This window comes from Silene latifolia, chromosome 11 (genome assembly GCF_048544455.1).
Source record: "Silene latifolia isolate original U9 population chromosome 11, ASM4854445v1, whole genome shotgun sequence".
In the NCBI taxonomy this organism is placed as follows: Eukaryota; Viridiplantae; Streptophyta; class Magnoliopsida; order Caryophyllales; family Caryophyllaceae; genus Silene; species Silene latifolia.
The window spans coordinates 173,157,305-173,177,943 of NC_133536.1; the positions used below are offsets into that span (position 1 = coordinate 173,157,305).

The window sequence follows — 20,639 nt, forward strand, 5'->3', positions numbered from 1 at the left end:
GACCATACATAGAAGTGATTAGGAGGATAGTAAGTCGACTTATAAGTGGTGTACAATCTAATCAATTCGACTCCGGGACCCAACTCTTCCTAAGAACCGTAAGATATAAACCAACTTGGTTCCTCTAAAACATTAATTGCTTGCAACCTTGTGAACATGTTTGTATGATCAACTCTCATGAATCCCTTATGAACCCATGATATCCTAGCATTTTTAATCATTTGTTTACATCCTTCCTTTTATTGCTTGCTTTACTTTATTGCTTGCTTAGTTTAGAACACAACTACAAACCCAATCAATTGTGACACTAGCATAAATTGAGATAGATAGACTTAGAACCCAAAGCACACCGTCCCATGGATCGACCTCGACTTACCACTAACTAGTTGTTTGTTGAGAATATAAATGTGTTTGATTGGGCGTACAACGACACGCTCATGATCAAAATGGCGCTGTTGCCGGGAATGGTGATATGTGATTAAGTTCTTACTTGTTTGTCTATTTTAATTTTGCTTTAGCCTTGAGGAACTTGTTCCTCAAGGTTCGTTCTTACCATTTTATTGTAGTTTCCATGCTTGTAGTTGTTTCCTTGTCTTAGCTATGATGGCTCAAGACATGTGTTATGGAGTATGTGGTGGATCTTTTGAGTATGACTATGGGTCGGGGAGTTTGAGGAGCAAGTCAACACAAACCTACCTTACTATTCATACAATAAAAATCCTAACTACTACCCCAATTTTTCCCACCAAAATCACCACATCCAATATCCACAACAACCACCCGCCCAATACCCACTTCATAATAATTTCAATTGCCATAATACAACCACTTTCACACCTACCCACAACAAAAAGATGAACTCATTCAAGATGTGATTCTCCAAATGATGGGAGATCAACAAAACTTTTTCAAACAAATGCTAGAGGAGAGCCAAAAGAGGGACAATGTTCTTCAAGGCATTGTTACCCAAGGTAATGAGTTGGAGATTCAAATTGCCCAAATGAAAAAATCCCGAGCAACTACTCCCCACCAATCCTTAAACATTGATCATGAATGTGAGTTTGAAGTAGTGACCTTTGATATGGAAGATGAGAAATGGGAAGAGCCAATCTCTTTGACCTCTTATGAGTATGAAAGTGTTGTATTCAATGAAGAAGACATGAGGTTGAGTAAGCCAAATACTCTTAGACTTTATGAGTATGAGGGTGTGTCTTTTGATGTGAACATTGAGGTGTTGGAGAAAGAGTTGAATGGAGCCCCCATCTATGATTCTTATGAAGAGAGCTATGATGATAAAATCGTGTTTTTCAAGAACTCATGGGATAAGGAAGCGGAAGTTTGTGAGGTTGCCCTACTTGAGGAGCCTATCCTTGAGAAATTTGAGATATCTTATCATGAAGAAGAAGAATGTCCCTTTCCTATCGCCTATGAAAACTAGTTTACACCCACTATGGAACCTATGATTGTTGAAGACGATATGGGGGATATCCTCCAAAAGGTAAAGACATCATACAAAGGGTACTTGGTGGAAAAGCTCAAAAGGAAACTTGCACATGAAGCTACATGTGGAAATTTGGCATCCACAATGTCAACTTCTAAAGAATTCGATCATCAATGTTATGAGAATTCTCCTTCTACTTTGGAAGGATTGAATAATCAAAATGCTATCATCATCACCAAAATTAAAGGAGAAAGTGGTAAGTGGAAGTCTCCGAACAACCATGAACCATACTTCCTACCTTATGTTGACAAGAATCATGGGCTAGTTGGTTTGAGGCAGCGTAAATATTCAAGTGCCAAGAAGAAGAAGAAAACGGAAATGAGTGACAAATTTCTTTGGCCAAGCTTCGTCTTGAAGTTAAGCAAACCATACTTGTGCTTATTTGGAGCTTGTTCACAAGCTTTTGATCTCCTCCTAAGAGCCCTGAGCTCTATGGACAAAGAATTTTGACAAATTGAACTAGTTTGGTGGAGTCATATTTCAAACCACCATTTGTAAGATATTTCTTGAACCTTTGCATTGTATAATATTGCACATTTTCGCACTTTTACTTACAAATTTCTTGCATGAGAGTAGTGAGAGAGAGTTTTCTTACATATTTATTGAGCATAGTTTCAGAAAAAAATAAGGAGGAATAACAAAAGAGTGCAAGAGTATGATCTTTGAAAGAAAAGAAAGAAGAAGTGTGAAAAGCAGCACGGGACGCTCGTCCCGAGGGCAAGCCGCTCTTCCTCAGCCTCTTTATTGGTACAATTTGATGCCGACTTGAAATCCGAGCAGATCACCAGACAAGACGCTCATCCAGGTGAAGACGCTCTTCCTATTTAGCCGCTCAAAATAATTTTGCACTGGAACAGAATCCGAGCGGATTCTGATGAAAACTCTCTCCAACTCAAGCCGCTTGATGCGTGTCTTTTATATGATGTTTTACATCCCATTTTACACGCATTTCAGAGCTCATTCATGTAGTTTATGCTACATTTCTCCCTATTTCCGTCTACTTCCGTGTTTTGTACATTATTGCAGAAATGTGAAGAATCCAGCGGAAATCAAGCTAAATCCGTCCCCGAGTATCCTGCATTGCATGTGACGAGAAGTATTTGCTTAAGGAACGAGCTTGGTGCGCATTTTAAGGCCCAAAAGACAAATCCACGAGTTTATTGAAGGCAAGTAGCAGCTCATACAGTCGATCGACCACCTCCTTTGGTCGATCGACCAACTATCGGGTTCCAGAAGCTACTGTTTCCTGAGGACCAGTCGATCGACCAGTCCCATCAGTCGATTGACCCAACCGCTATTTCAGACAAGAATTAGAAGACTGAGGAAACGCAAGCCCATGATGCTAGGTTTAGGAAATAAGAAGTTACATTACTTTCTATATAACGTAACCTAGAAACTTTCAGTGGTCATCAAGCTTTATTATCAGAAATTTACATTAAGTTTTAGTTTACTAATTAGGGTTTGGAATATTGTTAGCATTGGAATTTAGTTCTTGTTCTTAATCGTTCCTCTGCAATCTTGGTATTACTCTGCCCTATTTCAATTTACTTCTATTTCGTTATTAGTATAGAATTGATAGTTAGATTCCCGAAACCATCTTAGTGTTGCATGTTAATTATTTGTTCTACTGCTTTAATCATGAATTCAATACTTTATTGCCCTAGTATTATTGTTGTTATCACTTTCACCATGAGTAGCTAAATAGTTTGTGCTAGGATGTAGGCGAGTTTTAGAGTAGGCGGCAAAGTATTGAACACGGCCTGATTCGCATGTCAGTCGATCGACTGACATTCTTGGTCGATCGACTGACCTCGTGAGGTTACCCTTCGTTTTAATTGAATTTAATCTTGTATTTGACGAATCGAATGCATGCGACCAGTTAAATGCTTATTTTATGACTGACCCATTAGATCGAAAGATAGGGTAAGTTATTTGACCACCAATTAAACCGACTAAACTGCGCGAAGATCGAAAGATAGGTGTAGTTTAGACCGTTAGTCGCTCTTCAGGACGAGAGTCAGTATTAGCGATATTAGGGACCTATAGCGAAGATCGAAAGATAGGTGTAGTTTAGACCGTTAGTCGCTCTTCAGGACGAGAGTCAGTATTAGCGATATTAGGGACTTAAGGGAGTTTTTCTACTCCACTTTATTTTCCGTCTAAATTATTTATTTCTTCTGATTTTCTCATTTGTGCACGATTTTACCGCTTCATTATTGTCTTTCTCGGTTTTATGCGTGGTTTTTGTTTATCTTTTAGGTACTTATTGGTAGCACTGCTGGCTACTGAAACCTTCTAGCTCACGCTGGTTTGGGGAGGTTTCCTCGCTGCGCTTAAAGTCTTGTGAGTTCCTGATTTCTTTACTTCATGTCAATTTTTTTTATTTCCTTTCTCGCAAATTCCCATTTCTCTTTTCTTCATTACATGATTTTGCACAATGGGGACATTGTGCGATTTGGTTTGGGGAAGGGTTTTGCGTCGCATATCATTTGCTTGCATTCACGTTTACATTTTGTTTTGCATTGTTGTTTATTTCTTCATATACATCAAAAATTCCAAAAAATTGAAAAAATTCAATAATTTCAAATAAAATGCACGTTTATTTTAGCATATAGGTCGAGTCGGAACGGTAGTATTTCAAGGATGACATTGCATTTGCAACTGTTTTATGCCTAAGCCGTGCTAATTGACATGTTATTAGTAGAATCGTATAAGTGCATATCTACGAGTTTTCGTTAATTATTTGCTGGACTTGAAATTTGACTTAAATTTTTGGCAAACTACATCATATGTTCTGAGATTTAGAGCCTATAACTGGTGACATCTATGACCGGTTTATTTAGGAATGTGAGTAGTACTCCTTATGAGACATGTTACATAAATGTGCATAAATATGAACTTGATCTTCTTAATATCTGTATGCATTCGGTTCGTGGTTTGTTGACACATGTGGTAGAGGTTTCCCATTATTCGTTTTACCCATAAGCTCCACACTGCCAAAAATATCCTTTTTGTCCCATTTACTACATCCTACATTTAGCCTGTCCTTGGTCAAGCTAGTAGTCTGTGTTCTTGGGATTGTTACTCATTTTTGGTGGCATATGCTCTGTTGAGGAGGCGGTTGGGAAATGAAATGAAGGAGGCAAGAAAGAAGTAGAAAAGAAGAAAAAGAAAAAAAAAAAAAAAAGAGAAAGAAAGAAAAAAGAGGTTCTGTACTGTTCAAAGCAGTCGATCGACTGCCGCTATAGGTCGATCGACTGAGGTTCGAGAAAAAGAAAGAATCAATTCGCATAATTCAAGTCTTTACCCTATGGCGATTTTTGCTCCCATGTTTTATTCATATCCTATGGGGAGTTTATTGATTTAATATTTTGGAGATTGTGAGTTTTGTGCTTGCTATAGCACCGTTTCGTTTAATTATGAGCAAGAAGTTGGATGTTGCCACTTGGTTCCGTTTTGGTACTAGCTTGATCACCTGTACCTCCACTTTACCATAAAATGTTTTGCCTCTTCTTACCCATTACCTCACATATCCCATATATACCTCGGCATGTGTCATTGGTCATCTGTTTGGTTGGAATGCATATGTACGGTCATAGAGATTTCTTTCATATTTTATTGCTGGCATGTCTTCATAGGTCGTAGTTAGGTGAGAGTCACTACAAAATTAATTCTTTCTATCTTACATATATTCACCTGTGCTTATTTGAGTGATTTGAGCGACCCGTGAGAGTCCAATTTGATAAGTCTCTATAGTTAACGGTTCAGCAATATTTCTAACGACTACATAACACGTTTGCATGATTCATATTGCTAGTTGATTGTTGGTTATTGCATTAAATTGGTTTAGGCTTTACATGTTGCATTTCGCTCTGAGATTGAACTCGTTCCATTAGATAATTAGATCGAGTCTAGTTCTTGCTTGGGGACAAGCAAGGGTTTGGTTTGGGGAAGTTTGATGCGTGTCTTTTATATGATGTTTTACATCCCATTTTACACGCATTTCAGAGCTCATTCATGTAGTTTATGCTACATTTCTCCCTATTTCCGTCTACTTCCGTGTTTTGTACATTATTGCAGAAATGTGAAGAATCCAGCGGAAATCAAGCTAAATCCGTCCCCGAGTATCCTGCATTGCATGTGACGAGAAGTATTTGCTTAAGGAACGAGCTTGGTGCGCATTTTAAGGCCCAAAAGACAAATCCACGAGTTTATTGAAGGCAAGTAGCAGCTCATACAGTCGATCGACCACCTCCTTCGGTCGATCGACCAACTATCGGGTTCCAGAAGCTACTATTTGCTGAGGACCAGTCGATCGACCAGTCCCATCAGTCGATCGACCCAACCGCTATTTCAGACGAGAATTAGAAGACTGAGGAAACGCAAGCCCATGATGCTAGGTTTAGGAAATAAGAAGTTACGTTACTTTCTATATAACGTAACCTAGAAACTTTCAGTGGTCATCAAGCTTTATTATCAGAAATTTACATTAAGTTTTAGTTTACTAATTAGGGTTTGGAATATTGTTAGCATTGGAATTTAGTTCTTGTTCTTAATCGTTCCTCTGCAATCTTGGTTTTACTCTGCCCTATTTCAATTTACTTCTATTTCGTTATTAGTATAGAATTGATAGTTAGATTCCCGAAACCATCTTAGTGTTGCATGTTAATTATTTGTTCTACTGCTTTAATCATGAATTCAATACTTTATTGCCCTAGTATTATTGTTGTTATCACTTTCACCATGAGTAGCTAAATAGTTTGTGCTAGGATGTAGGCGAGTTTTAGCGTAGGCGGCAAAGTATTGAACACGGCCTGATTCGCATGTCAGTCGATCGACTGACATTCTTGGTCGATCGACTGACCTCGTGAGGTTACCCTTCGTTTTAATTGAATTTAATCTTGTATTTGACGAATCGAATGCATGCGACCAGTTAAATGCTTATTTTATGACTGACCCATTAGATCGAAAGATAGGGTAAGTTATTTGACCACCAATTAAACCGACTAAACTGCGCGATGATCGAAAGAAGGTGTAGTTTAGACCGTTAGTCGCTCTTCAGGACGAGAGTCAGTATTAGCGATATTAGGGACCTATAGCGAGATCGAAAGATGCTATCTGTTAAGAGTGGACCGAGAGGACCTCTTGTTTCCCGCCTCACTTGTGTTCGATTTAGACCTGTTTAGTATGATGCCGCCGAAGCTTTAATAGACCGACCATCCTAGTACCCCTTCTTTATCTGTTAAACCATCTTTTTAGTTCATTGTCTTTATTTACTCTTAGCTGTAGACTAAATCAAATCAACCCCCACTCTTGTTACCATAAACTGAATATAAATCAACTAGAATTTACAACTGCCTCCTTGTGGTTCGACCCTGTTACCACTAGCCTAGGTTAGTCTTAATAGGAATTATAAATTTTATCTTTGGTACTCACAACGACGGGTATCAAATTTTGGCGCCGTTGTCGGGGAGGCAATAGTCCTAATTTTAGTTGTTTTATTTTTTAGTTTTCTCTTAGTTTAAGGGACTTCTGTTCCTTAAACTCTTCTTATATTCTTTGTGTAGTTTCTTCTTATGCGCAGGTCACAGGGTGGTGAACTAGTACCATACGATCCTGAGATAGAGAAATCGTTGCGCGAGTTGAGACGAACACAAAGGATATTACCGACAGAGGAAGAGCTGAGTACTCTGTCAAGCTACTACGAGAACAATCTGTTCGAAGAAGACCCACAGTCTTCACCCGTTTCCACTTCTTCAGCCGAGACAGTTACTTCTCCAGAAATTCCAGTCATGGCCGAAGAGGCAACGATAGCTAGTCATTCTGAGCCAACAGCTGAAAATCTATATAAGGGGTTCGAATTACCAGGAGATGCCAGGAAGTTCGAACCAAAGCCTGCCTACATCAATATGGTTGAGAGGAACCAGTTCGGGGGAGCTGCAAATGAAGATGCAGCTACACATATGGAGACCTTTATTGACTACTGCTGTTCCATACCCCCACCAGCCGGTGTGACCCAGGACCAGATCAAGGAGACCATGTTTCTCTTCTCCCTTCGTGATGCTGCAAGGGAATGGTATAGAGATCTGGACCGGGCCGTTCATGGGATTACTGATTGGAATTCCTTAGCATTGGCATTCTACAAGAAGTACTTTTCTGCTTCTAAGACGATTGCTATTAGAGCCCAAATCACAAGTTTCAAACAAGGGCCAGATGAGAATTTCCATGAGGCATGGGTCCGATTTAAGAAGTTGGTGCGAACCATACCGCACCATGGGTTTGAAAAATGGAGCTTGTGCAATCATTTCTATAATGGGCTGTATGGCGATCAGAGGGATATTTTGGATGCTGCAGCCAATGGCCGGTTTGCTGAGAACTTGGGAGCAACCAAGGGTTGGAAAATCATTGACGATCTAGCTACCCACAAGGCCGAGTATGGGAATTCCAGAGGGAACCAGAGGAGAGCTGCTGAATCTTCCTCTGTTGCTGCACTTGAGGCTCTCACTGCGAGATTGGACAAGTATGAACTGGGAGGAGTTTCTAAAGGAGGGATGTACCAAGTAAATGATGTGTCAGACGGTCCCTTCATCTGTGAAAGGTGTGGAGTTGAGGGACATGTCTCGAAGAACTGCCCCAGTCCCTTTGAGTCTTGTGCTGCCTTTCAACACTATAGGCAGACCAACACTTACTATGAGCCGAATACCCATCCAAACTTGAGTTGGAGGAGCCAAAATGTCCTGAATCCAACTCAAGCTCCGCCGCAGCAGCAACCTTATATACCCCCTCATCAAAAGCAACAACAATATCAGAAACCTCCCTATGTGCCGCAGCAGCAACAATCACAGAATTCTGAATTCTCCGAGCTCAAGAACTTGTTGCTAAAGGAGTCCCAAGCAAGAGAGGCCGGGATGAAGCTATTAGAGAGCCAAATTGCTCAATTGGCTAGCAAAAGCAACACTCGAGCTCCCGGACACTTGCCGACCCAAACTGAGCAAAAGGAGACCTTAAATGCCATCACTTTGAGGAGCGGGTCCACCCTTGATGGTCCTGCCATGGTTGAGGACGTTGTTGAAAAAGATGAGCCGGAAACAAGTCAAGAGAAAGCTTCAACGAACAAATCAAAGAAAAAGGCGTCCACCAGGTATTTCAGTCGATCGACTGATATACCTAGTCGATCGACTGAAGCACAGGTTACAGGAGCTTCTGGAACTGTACATCTCAGTCGATCGACTGAGGACAGTGGTCGATCGACTGAGATCACTGCCGATGCTGAAGAATTTCGTCCTTTAATGCCAAATAATCTGCGAGACCACTTGTTTCGGGGTACCACAGTCCCGAAGGTGTTAGGACCAGACCCGAGTGCTGATGGGTCAGTCCCGGTCCCAAAGTTCGACCCAATGACGGTCAATGGCTCACATTTGAGACGGTCTGAGGAGGGGTCTAGCTTCAACAAAGAGAAGGTGACGGACTTCCAGCCTAAGTCCAAGGATACCGGAGCGCGTGATTTGGAGGAGAGGGCTAAGGTACTTCTTACAGCCCCTTACCCGGAGAGGCTAGTACCGACCAAGGAACAGGTATCTTTCAGCAAATTTGAAAAAGTTATCCGTAGTCTGAATGTACAGGTTCCTTTTCTCAAGTTAGTTAACCAAGTGCCCGCTTATACTAAATTTATGAAACAACTTTTGCCCAAAAAGCGGTCACTTGAAACAGTGCACACTGTCGCACTTACTAAGGAGTCTTGCTCCTATCTGTCTCACACTGCACCCCTTAAGTTAGAGGACCCGGGCAGTTTTTCTGTTCCTTGCAACATAGGTACCTTCTCAATTGAGAAGGCATTGTGTGATTTAGGGGCTAGTATAAGCGTCATGCCCTTGAGTCTAGCTAGGAAGCTTAAGTTGACCCGGTTTGCTATCACGGACATGACAGTTCAGATGGCTGACCGATCTGCGGTCGAGCCTATAGGAGTCCTAGAGGACATACCCGTTCAAATAGGGAAGTTTTTCTTCCCCGTTCACTTTGTTGTCCTTGACATGCCTGAGGATGCCCATATACCGATCATCCTAGGTAGGCCGTTTCTGCACACTGCTGGTGCAGTTATTGACGTAGGCTCTGGAACTTTGACCTTCAAAGTTGGAAAACATTCTATCATCTTTGCCCAACCTGCTAAAAAGAAGGACCCCATGTGGCCTGTTACTTGTAATACGGTTTCTGAAAAGAAATCGTACTTTGTGCTTCCTGAATTGCCTATTACTACTCATGTGCTAACCCCTCCGCCCTAGATTGGGAGCAAAAAGGAGGAAGACTCTGTTGTTTTAGACATTGCAGGAGCTGGTTTGGGGAAGGATGAGCTGCAGGTCACTCCAACTGCGACAAAGCCTATCATTCAAAGAGGAGGTCTTGGTTGCCTGAGCTATGGAACCGATGGGGAAGTTGACGATGAGCCGGTCAAGGCCATAGAGTCTGATTTGGATTCCGATGAGCCCGAAGAGATCCTTGACCATGGAGATGATGAGAGTATTGATCCGTTGAGCCATTCTGATATGGATGCTCGGAAAGGTGCAGCTGCTGGAATAAGCACCATTGAGGCTACCTCTAGTAGCCAGAAGCCGACGAAATGGGCCATACCATGGTCCTTCTTGATCAACTATTAGTTGATCGAGTTCGTTATAAACTTCATTTTTGCTTTTGTTAAGACATTTTTTTTATTGCTTTTTGTGTGCGCAAAAACTTCGCATTTATTTCGCTTGTTTAGGATTTTTGAGTACTTTAGACCTTTATTCTGGGTTTTGCGCAATTTTGGGCGCGTATTATTGTGCACTTGCAGGTATTTAGAGCTTGTTAGCTAAAATTATTGAGCAAATACGAAGAAATATGAGGTTGCGGCGATGTTTTTCGTCGATCGACGTTCCGTGGTCGATCGACCGATCCGCAGTTCCAGGAGACACTGTTCATGTTTACCTGGTCGATCGACTGGGTTAAGTGGTCGATCGACCGCTGCTGCTGCTGTACTTATTCACGACCTCTCCCCTGCTGTGTTTGGTCGATATGCGGACTTAAGGGAGTTTTTCTACTCCACTTTATTTTCCGTCTAAATTATTTATTTCTTCTGATTTTCTCATTTGTGCACGATTTTACCGCTTCATTATTGTCTTTCTCGGTTTTATGCGTGGTTTTTGTTTATCTTTTAGGTACTTATTGGTAGCACTGCTGGCTACTGAAACCTCCTAGCTCACGCTGGTTTGGGGAGGTTTCCTCGCTGCGCTTAAAGTCTTGTGAGTTCCTGATTTCTTTACTTCATGTCAATTTTTTTTATTTCCTTTCTCGCAAATTCCCATTTCTCTTTTCTTCATTACATGATTTTGCACAATGGGGACATTGTGCGATTTGGTTTGGGGAAGGGTTTTGCGTCGCATATCATTTGCTTGCATTCACGTTTACATTTTGTTTTGCATTGTTGTTTATTTCTTCATATACATCAAAAATTCCAAAAAATTGAAAAATTTCAATAATTTCAAATAAAATGCACGTTTATTTTAGCATATAGGTCGAGTCGTAACGGTAGTATTTCAAGGATGACATTGCATTTGCAACTGTTTTATGCCTAAGCCGTGCTAATTGACATGTTATTAGTAGAATCGTATAAGTGCATATCTACGAGTTTTCGTTAATTATTTGCTGGACTTGAAATTTGACTTAAATTTTTGGCAAACTACATCATATGTTCTGAGATTTAGAGCCTATAACTGGTGACATCTATGACCGGTTTATTTAGGAATGTGAGTAGTACTCCTTATGAGACATGTTACATAAATGTGCATAAATATGAACTTGATCTTCTTAATACCTGTATGCATTCGGTTCGTGGTTTGTTGACACATGTGGTAGAGGTTTCCCTTTATTCGTTTTACCCATAAGCTCCACACTGCCAAAAATATCCTTTTTGTCCCATTTACTACATCCTACATTTAGCCTGTCCTTTGTCAAGCTAGTAGTCTGTGTTCTTGGGATTGTCACTCATTTTTGGTGGCATATGCTCTGTTGAGGAGGCGGTTGGGAAATGAAATGAAGGAGGCAAGAAAGAAGTAGAAAAGAAGAAAAAGAAAAAAAAGAAAAAAAAGAGAAAGAAAGAAAAAAGAGGTTATGTATTGTTCAAAGCAGTCGATCGACTGCCGCTATAGGTCGATCGACTGCCGCTATAGGTCGATCGACTGAGGTTCGAGAAAAAGAAAGAATCAATTCGCATAATTCAAGTCTTTACCCTATGGCGATTTTAGCTCCCATGTTTTATTCATATCCTATGGGGAGTTTATTGATTTAATATTTTGGAGATTGTGAGTTTTGTGCTTGCTATAGCACCGTTTCGTTTAATTATGAGCAAGAAGTTGGATGCTGCCACTTGGTTCCGTTTTGGTACTAGCTTGATCACTTGTACCTCCACTTTACCATAAAATGTTTTGCCTCTTCTTACCCATTACCTCACATATCCCATATATACCTCGGCATGTGTCATTGGTCATCTGTTTGGTTGGAATGCATATGTACGGTCATAGAGATTTCTTTCATATTTTATTGCTGGCATGTCTTCATAGGTCGTAGTTAGGTGAGAGTCACTACAAAATTAATTCTTTCTATCTTACATATATTCACCTGTGCTTATTTGAGTGATTTGAGCGACCCGTGAGAGTCCAATTTGATAAGTCTCTATAGTTAACAGTTCAGCAATATTTCTAACGACTACATAACTCGTTTGCATGATTCATATTGCTAGTTGATTGTTGGTTATTGCATTAAATTGGTTTAGGCTTTACATGTTGCATTTCGCTCTGAGATTGAACTCGTTCCATTAGATAATTAGATCGAGTCTAGTTCTTGCTTGGGGACAAGCAAGGGTTTGGTTTGGGGAAGTTTGATGCGTGTCTTTTATATGATGTTTTACATCCCATTTTACACGCATTTCAGAGCTCATTCATGTAGTTTATGCTACATTTCTCCCTATTTCTGTCTACTTAGTGTTTTGTACATTATTGCGAAATGTGAAGAATCCAAATGAAATCAAGCTAAATCCGTCCCGAGTATCCCGCATTGCATGTGACGAGAAGTATTTGCTTAAGAAACGAGCTTGGTGCGCATTTTAAGGCCCAAAAGACAAATCCACGAGTTTATTGAAGGCAAGTAGCAGCTCATACAGTCGATCGACCACCTCCTTCGGTCGATCGACCAACTATCGGGTTCCAGAAGCTACTATTTGCTGAGGACCAGTCGATCGACCAGTCCCATCAGTCGATCGACCCAACCGCTATTTCAGACGAGAATTAGAAGACTGAGGAAACGCAAGCCCATGATGCTAGGTTTAGGAAATAAGAAGTTACGTTACTTTCTATATAACGTAACCTAGAAACTTTCAGTGGTCATCAAGCTTTATTATCAGAAATTTACATTAAGTTTTAGTTTACTAATTAGGGTTTGGAATATTGTTAGCATTGGAATTTAGTTCTTGTTCTTAATCGTTCCTCTGCAATCTTGGTATTACTCTGCCCTATTTCAATTTACTTCTATTTCGTTATTAGTATAGAATTGATAGTTAGATTCCCGAAACCATCTTAGTGTTGCATGTTAATTATTTGTTCTACTGCTTTAATCATGAATTCAATACTTTATTGCCCTAGTATTATTGTTGTTATCACTTTCACCATGAGTAGCTAAATAGTTTGTGCTAGGATGTAGGCGAGTTTTAGCGTAGGCGGCAAAGTATTGAACACGGCCTGATTCGCATGTCAGTCGATCGACTGACATTCTTGGTCGATCGACTGACCTCGTGAGGTTACCCTTCGTTTTAATTGAATTTAATCTTGTATTTGACGAATCGAATGCATGCGACCAGTTAAATGCTTATTTTATGACTGACCCATTAGATCGAAAGATAGGGTAAGTTATTTGACCACCAATTAAACTGACTAAACTGCGCGAAGATCGAAAGATAGGTGTAGTTTAGACCGTTAGTCGCTCTTCAGGACGAGAGTCAGTATTAGCGATATTAGGGACCTATAGCGAGATCGAAAGATGCTATCTGTTAAGAGTGGACCGAGAGGACCTCTTGTTTCCCGCCTCACTTGTGTTCGATTTAGACCTGTTTAGTATGCTGCCGCCGAAGCTTTAATAGACCGACCATCCTAGTACCCCTTCTTTATCTGTTAAACCATCTTTTTAGTTCATTGTCTTTATTTACTCTTAGCTGTAGACTAAATCAAATCAACCCCCACTCTTGTTACCATAGTCTGAATATAAATCAACTAGTATTTACAACTGCCTCCTTGTGGTTCGACCCTGTTACCACTAGCCTAGGTTAGTCTTAATAGGAATTATAAATTTTATCTTTGGTACTCACAACGACGGGTATCACCGCTCATCTCAAGCTCGAGACGCTCGTCTTTTGCCCACATCAGAGGAGCCAGAATCACTGGATTAGAATCCGAGAGGATTCTTCTCAAGATGCTGGGACACCTGCTGCAAGACGCTCGTCCCGACAGCTAAGACGCTCGGATTGCTGCACTCACCTCGTAAAATCCGCCTGAGCCCGACTCTAAGCCGCTCGTCCCACACTACTTTTTTATAAAAACACCCCCACTATCCCTCATTTCCTCACCTTATCTAAACCTAATCCTCACATCTTCATCTCCAAACACTCCCATCACAACAAAAATCAATCAAACCCTAACTTTCCCAAGTCAAAAATGATGAACCTCAAGGGAAAAGCCAAGAAGCTCGTTGAAGCCGCCACCAAGAAACGCAAGGGCTCATCTTCTTCATCCGCTCAAGAAAGGATGCCGCCAAGAAACTTCCGCCCCGTGATAATAGGAAGGGTGGAGCAACTTGAGTACTTTCCGGAGGTACTCTTCACATCCGATGAGCACCGCATTAAGTTCGTCAAATTGCTAGGTAAGCATTACGAACCGACTCAATTTATTGACACCAAGGTGTTAGAAGTCCTAGGTATAAGGTATCATACCGGAATGTTCTTTGATGGTCTGGGGATTAGAAAACTATTCCATGCCCATTAAGAGACATACCTTAGCCTTACCTTGGAATTTTTGAGTAGCCTTCGCATCGTTTCAAACACATAAAGAACCGTTGGTATGGAGTTCCGGTTGTGCAACCTCGGCCATAGTCTAACACTTGACCAATTTGCTCATATTTTTGGTCTTGTTGTACCAACAAGAATCACCGACAAACCCTTCGACTTTGATGTGGACCAAATTTGGAGGGCTATTTCCGGGAGGGATTTCATTCACCAAAAACAATGTTATACCTTCGCAATCCAACATCCGGTGATTCGGATCACCGAACGCTTCATTGTCGGCACCATTAATGGGAGATATGAACAAGATAGGTGCACTCTCCTCGATTTGACATTCCTAGAGTGTTATCTAAATGTTCGGGGGACAAGGCAATATAATTTCAATACCCCTCTTGAGATGCTTACAAGATTCTTCGACTTTTCTCAAGGGAACTCCCAACTTAAGACCTTCGTGATGGGAGGTCTAATTACTATTTTGGCTAACAACCTTTGTCCCGGATTCAACATCCATGGGACTTATAACCCACTTAAGGGTAGTACTTTAATTGATGAGGACGCCGTCTTCAACCACCACCGGTGGTGTGCCTACACTCAAAGCAGGAGTGTAGAATGGTTCACAAAAGGGTGTTCCTCTATTGTTCTTTCGGGGTGGAATATACCCGGTACCTACCCGAGGTTGAGCCGGTATTCACCTAGGCCGAGCTACCTCCTCGACATTGAAATCTACCCCAACCCCCCTCAAAGAGAAGAATCACGCCGCCAACCTCCACAACCTCGCGGGATACCGGCAAGGGCTAATGCCCCACCTTCCTATGTGCCGATCCCACCATACCCCACTCCTCATGTGCCATTCACACCACCAGTCCCCAATGCTCCAAACATGAATGATTTGATGGAACTTTTGAAGTGGGATGATCTTGGAGTACATGATGGAAGGGTCGACAACTATATGGCCTTTATCCTCAATACTACCAAATGGCACAACAAGGGTACATCGACCCTAATGGCCCTCGTCCATCTTGGGCTCAACCACACTTTTTGTTCCCTAATCAAGGGAACCAAGCCAGGAACTTTGGCGGTCAAGGTGGAGGATACTTTGGTGGAGGAGGGTATGACCAAGGACGGAGTTCTAGCGGGTATGGCTACCGCAATGAAGATGATGAAGACGAGTGAGAGATGCCTACCTCATCATCTCCAATTGTATGATACTCTTCTCTCCCTTTCTCTTATATATAGTGCATTGCATTTAGTTTAATCTTCACTTGCATTTGTATTATATTTCATACTCCATTTTGTATTAGTTAGTTCATATAGTATAGTTGCATTGTAATATATCTCACATGATTCATATAGTTAGTTGCATATAGACTAGAATTCATGCATGACCAATCCTATTCTTTTCTACACTAGAAATAGTGTTTAAATTGGTTTGGGGAGGTTTGATCATAAGTGACCATAGTTTACTAGAAATCATGCATCATATAATATAGTGTAGATTGCATTCATTTGTTACATATATCATATAGAATTGCATTTAGTTAGAGCATGCATTCATTCATATCATTGCATAAATCAAAAATTCAAAAACATGTATTTCTTTTTCATTCCTACTCCTACATGTACATTGAGGACAATGTCCAAAATAAAGTGAGGGATGGGAATTTATATTCTAAAAATGCATAAAAATTGAAAAATTTCGAAAAATTACAAAAATATGTCTTTTAATTTCATAAAAACAAAATCCATATAAATTTAAAAATTTCAAAAACCAAAAACATGTTCTTTAATTTAGAAGTATAGAATTGTATATACTTGTATTTTTGTTCTCTTCTCACATAGATAAAACACTACATTTGAGGCATTAGCAAGGGAAAATGAAGACCGCTTGGTATGATCGCTCTAATCTCTATTTCCCTTCCATTTCTTTTTCATTATTCATATGAGGAGGATGGGCTTATATGTCAAGGAGGATGTGATGTATTTTGTTGTTGCGGTTTGTGTATCTATATGTTGTTAGGAGTTGCATTTAGTTTATATGACATACTAGTTGGTAGAAGCATATGCATTAGGCTGTATAAATGTTAGTTTCATCATGGCATATAGTTGCATGTTAGAAAATTTTTGTGAAAGTATCCATTTGGGAAACTTGACAAGTGTATATAAGGCCCTTATAGATACTTTTTCTTCTTAAGACTTTGCTTGTTATAATGCTTGTAAAGCACCCTAGGATGTGTCATGCTAGTATCCTTTGACCCATGGATTAAGGCCTAGTCAACAATACCTTGTGGTGTGATAACTCCTTGGCTACCGTTTATTCCAAGAGGACCCTTGAAACCATGCATCCTTCATCCATGTTCTGCCACATTTTGTCATCAAAGGGAATGGGCACAAAAATTGTTCAAAAATTTGAGTTTAAGAAATGAAATGAAAAGTGAAAGAAAGTTTGCAATTGCATCAAATGAAAAAAGGAGCAAAAATAGACTCATAAAGCTTCAACTATAAGCACCCTCACTACATATGGGGTGACTTTGAAAATGTTCAAAAGAAGAAATGCAAAAAGTTGAAAGTTGTCAAGTATTTAAATGCTAAACATCAAAAGAAATGACAAAAAGAAAATGTTCTCAAACGTCAAATGCCACAAGAAATTGGGTGGAAAAACAAACAACAAAAAAGCAAACTCCCGAATGAAACTCAAATTCTATTGATCCATTTTCCATCGTATCCACTTTTGTGCATGGTAGAGAGGGGACGACCCTTCTTCTTGTCTAGGCAAGAAGGGCAATTCTGCGATCCTCCAGTGTTTCTAACACCATAGGGAGTCTACTCTTGATGAAGGCATTTAACGATTGAGGACAAAGGTACCTGATACGTGCATATTCTATACACTTTATTTGAGGTTTTGGCACGTATTTCCATGCATAATTGGTGGCTTAAGGCTGCTATTTCTCCCGAAACGGTTTACTTTGCATTTTCTATGATTTATTGTAGGAATGCGTGGAAGTAGGCTAAATCAAGCCAAGTTCGTCCTCCGGAAGCAAGTTCGAGGAAGCTAAGAGGAAGGAGAGTTCATTCACTCACCTTGAGATGCGTGCAAGGAGTGAAGAGTTGTTTGGAAGCATCAAGGAGCCACTGCACAGCATAATCAGTCGATCGACTAAGCCTTTCAGTCGATCGACCACTGGAGCTCAAACAGAAGCTACTGTTCCACATGTTCAGTCGATCGACCGTGCAGACCAGTCGATCGACCTGATTTCGAGCTGATGTTTAATTTTCCGTGTTAGACTTTTAAAAGCCCAACTTGTAATTAACTTTGAGTATCTTTTTATCAGTAGAACGCAGCAACTTTTAGGTTATGCTTTTTCATTCTGAAAAAAACTAAGTTTTCAGATCTAGCTTGAGACGGAAACCTTTGATTCGAATGCTTTGTTCTTGATATTCAATTAGTAAGCCTTTTATGCAATTCTTCCTTTTCTTATTTTTGCTTGGTAATTTAATTCTTGTTTCATCAATTAATTTCAGTAATTGAATTTCTCTCCTTTGTTCTAGTTGGATTCCGTCATGTTGAATTTGTTCTTATTTATTAATTTCGCAATTAGTGTAGTCATGATTATGCGTAGGTAATTCTTTGATTGGGAATAAGGTGAGCCATGGTATTAAATTAGGATAGTTGGGTAGCATGAGTTCTTCCGTATTGGTCTTGTTATCTTTTGATGGATCTCTTTGCTAGGTCGAAAGATTGGTAATTTGATTTATCGCTAGATTTAGAATTTCTCTTGAGTGAAAACTTTGATAAATTCTAGGGAATTATTGGACCGTGAGGTTATTTGAGCTTTGATCGAAAGACTAGCTTATTTTCCCTGAGACCGTATCATGAGGTCTCTACTGCTTGACTGACCTGTTATTTGCCATGGTGAACCGAAATTCCCGATCCTCTTTTTATCTTGTTAAGAATATTCATTTTAGCAATTAGCCAGTTAATCAATCGATTTCAAAACCCTCCATTTATCGTTACTTTATAGACTGAAAAATAGCAAACAAAATCAACCTTGTCTCTCTGTGGTTCGACCCTTACTATCACTAGCTATAGTTTTAGTTTGGAATTATAAATCTATTTTTGGTACTAAACGACGGTATCAAATTTTGGCGCCGTTGCCGGGGAGACGGTGTAATTCTGTTTGCTTTATTTTAGTTTATTTTCCTTGTCTCAAGGAACTTTTGTTCCTTGAGGCCGTTGCTTACCTTTACTTCTAGTTTTGCTTTTGCACGGTTAGAAGACAGGTTTTTGAGAGGAAGACTTGAGTACTCTCATTTTGGAAGTTATGGCTACGATATATGATAATTTTCAGCCAAAGGAGCACCACCTTCCAAAGGGGCGCCAGTTACCTACCCCTACTACCGGTAAATTCGAGTTTCGTTCCTCTTATATTGATCTAGTGGAACGAAATCAATTCGCGGGTCTGCCAGATGAAGATCCCTTGAAACATATGGAAATTTTCACGGACTATTGCTGTTCAATACCTATACCGGAGGGGGTAACTCAAGATGAAGTAAAGGGGTTCATGTTCTTATACTCCTTGAAGGATTCGGCGCGAGATTGGTATCGCTACCTCGGTAGAGTAGCAGCTGGAGTCACTGATTGGACATCTTTAGCACTAGCCTTCTACAAGAAGTACTTCCCGCTCTCAAAGACTGATGCCTTGAAGGGTAAAATCACGAGTTTTCAACAAGGAGCCGACGAAGATTTTTGTGAAGCATGGGGACGTTTCAAAAGTTTGGTCCGCGTTGTCCCTCATCATGGTTTCCAGCAATGGTATCTTTGCAATCTATTTTACAATGCTTTATATGATGATTACAAGGTCATCTTGGATGCAGCCGCTAATGGTAGGTTCCAAAACAATACCGGTCAAAGTAAAGGTTGGAACACCATTGAGGAGATGGCAGTTCATAAAGCTGAGTTTGGAAGTTCACGTGGGAAGTCACGAAAGCAAAGTGAAGAAATGACTGCTGTTATGACACTTGTGACTTCCATTTCTACCCGTCTCGAGAAGCTCCAGACCTCTGAAGCTTCCAAGGAGAAAGTAGAAGTTCCTGTTCAAAACTCAGATGAGATCGAGAAGTTAAGAGAGATGGTCCAACTCCTTTTGGTTCAAGTGGCGAATATGGAAGCAGCCGGGATTGAGTCCTCACGGAATTTTGTGAAACAATTGGAGAACATGGAGGCTAATCAAGCCGCTAACTCTTCAAGCAAATGTGAAGGGCCGGTTGAGACGATCAATGCCATCAATCTCAGAAGTGGCCTTTCTTATGAGAGTCCCGACAAGCCAAAGGAAGACTCGGGAAATGGTGAAGAAGCTCGTTTGAATTCTGATGCAAAAACGAGTCTGAATGCCAGTACTGTTGGTCGATCGACCAACATTCCCTACCGATCGACTGAATTGTCAGACAAAATAGTTTCTGGTCAGAAACTATTCACACCTAGCACATCCAGTCGATCGACCAACATCCTCGATCGATCGACGAGATACTGAAGACGTTAATTACGACAGAACTGCTTCACGCCCGGCTTACTTGGTCGATCGACCACCCATACCGATCGATCGACGGATCTCCGAGAGCGAGGATGCAAATCCGTCAACTAGTTTGCATGATTCATCACTCATTGATAATTTGACGGGGTTTTAAACCTACGGAAGCCGAAGGTTACGATCCTACGACCGGTGTTACAGTCCCGTATCCGGAGCGTTTGAAGGCTACCAAGCTGGAGCGTAAGTTTGGTAAGTTTCTAGAGATGGTCCAGAATCTCGAGGTAACGGTTCCTTTCACTGATTTAATTACTCAGGTACCCTCTTACGCTAAATTTATGAAAGATATTTTGAATCGTAAGAGAAATTTTCGTGATGATGGTAATGTTGCGTTTGTGGAGGAATGTAATGTTCTTTCACAAGTTAATGTGCCACCTAAATTAAAGGACCCGGGTAGTTTTTCAATTCCTTGCACTATAGGTAACCACATAATTGGAAAGGCCCTCTGTGACTTAGGGGCCAGTGTTAGTGTCATGCCGTA

General features: G+C 40.6%; 1 non-coding gene across 1 annotated transcript; it reads right to left on the reverse strand.

Moving 5' to 3' along the window:
• Positions 1 to 19,268: 19,268 nt before the first annotated feature.
• LOC141615853 (small nucleolar RNA R71) lies at positions 19,269 to 19,377 on the reverse strand. The gene has a single exon (XR_012530245.1). It is a non-coding gene; the product is annotated as a small nucleolar RNA R71 (small nucleolar RNA).
• Positions 19,378 to 20,639: the final 1,262 nt, after the last annotated feature.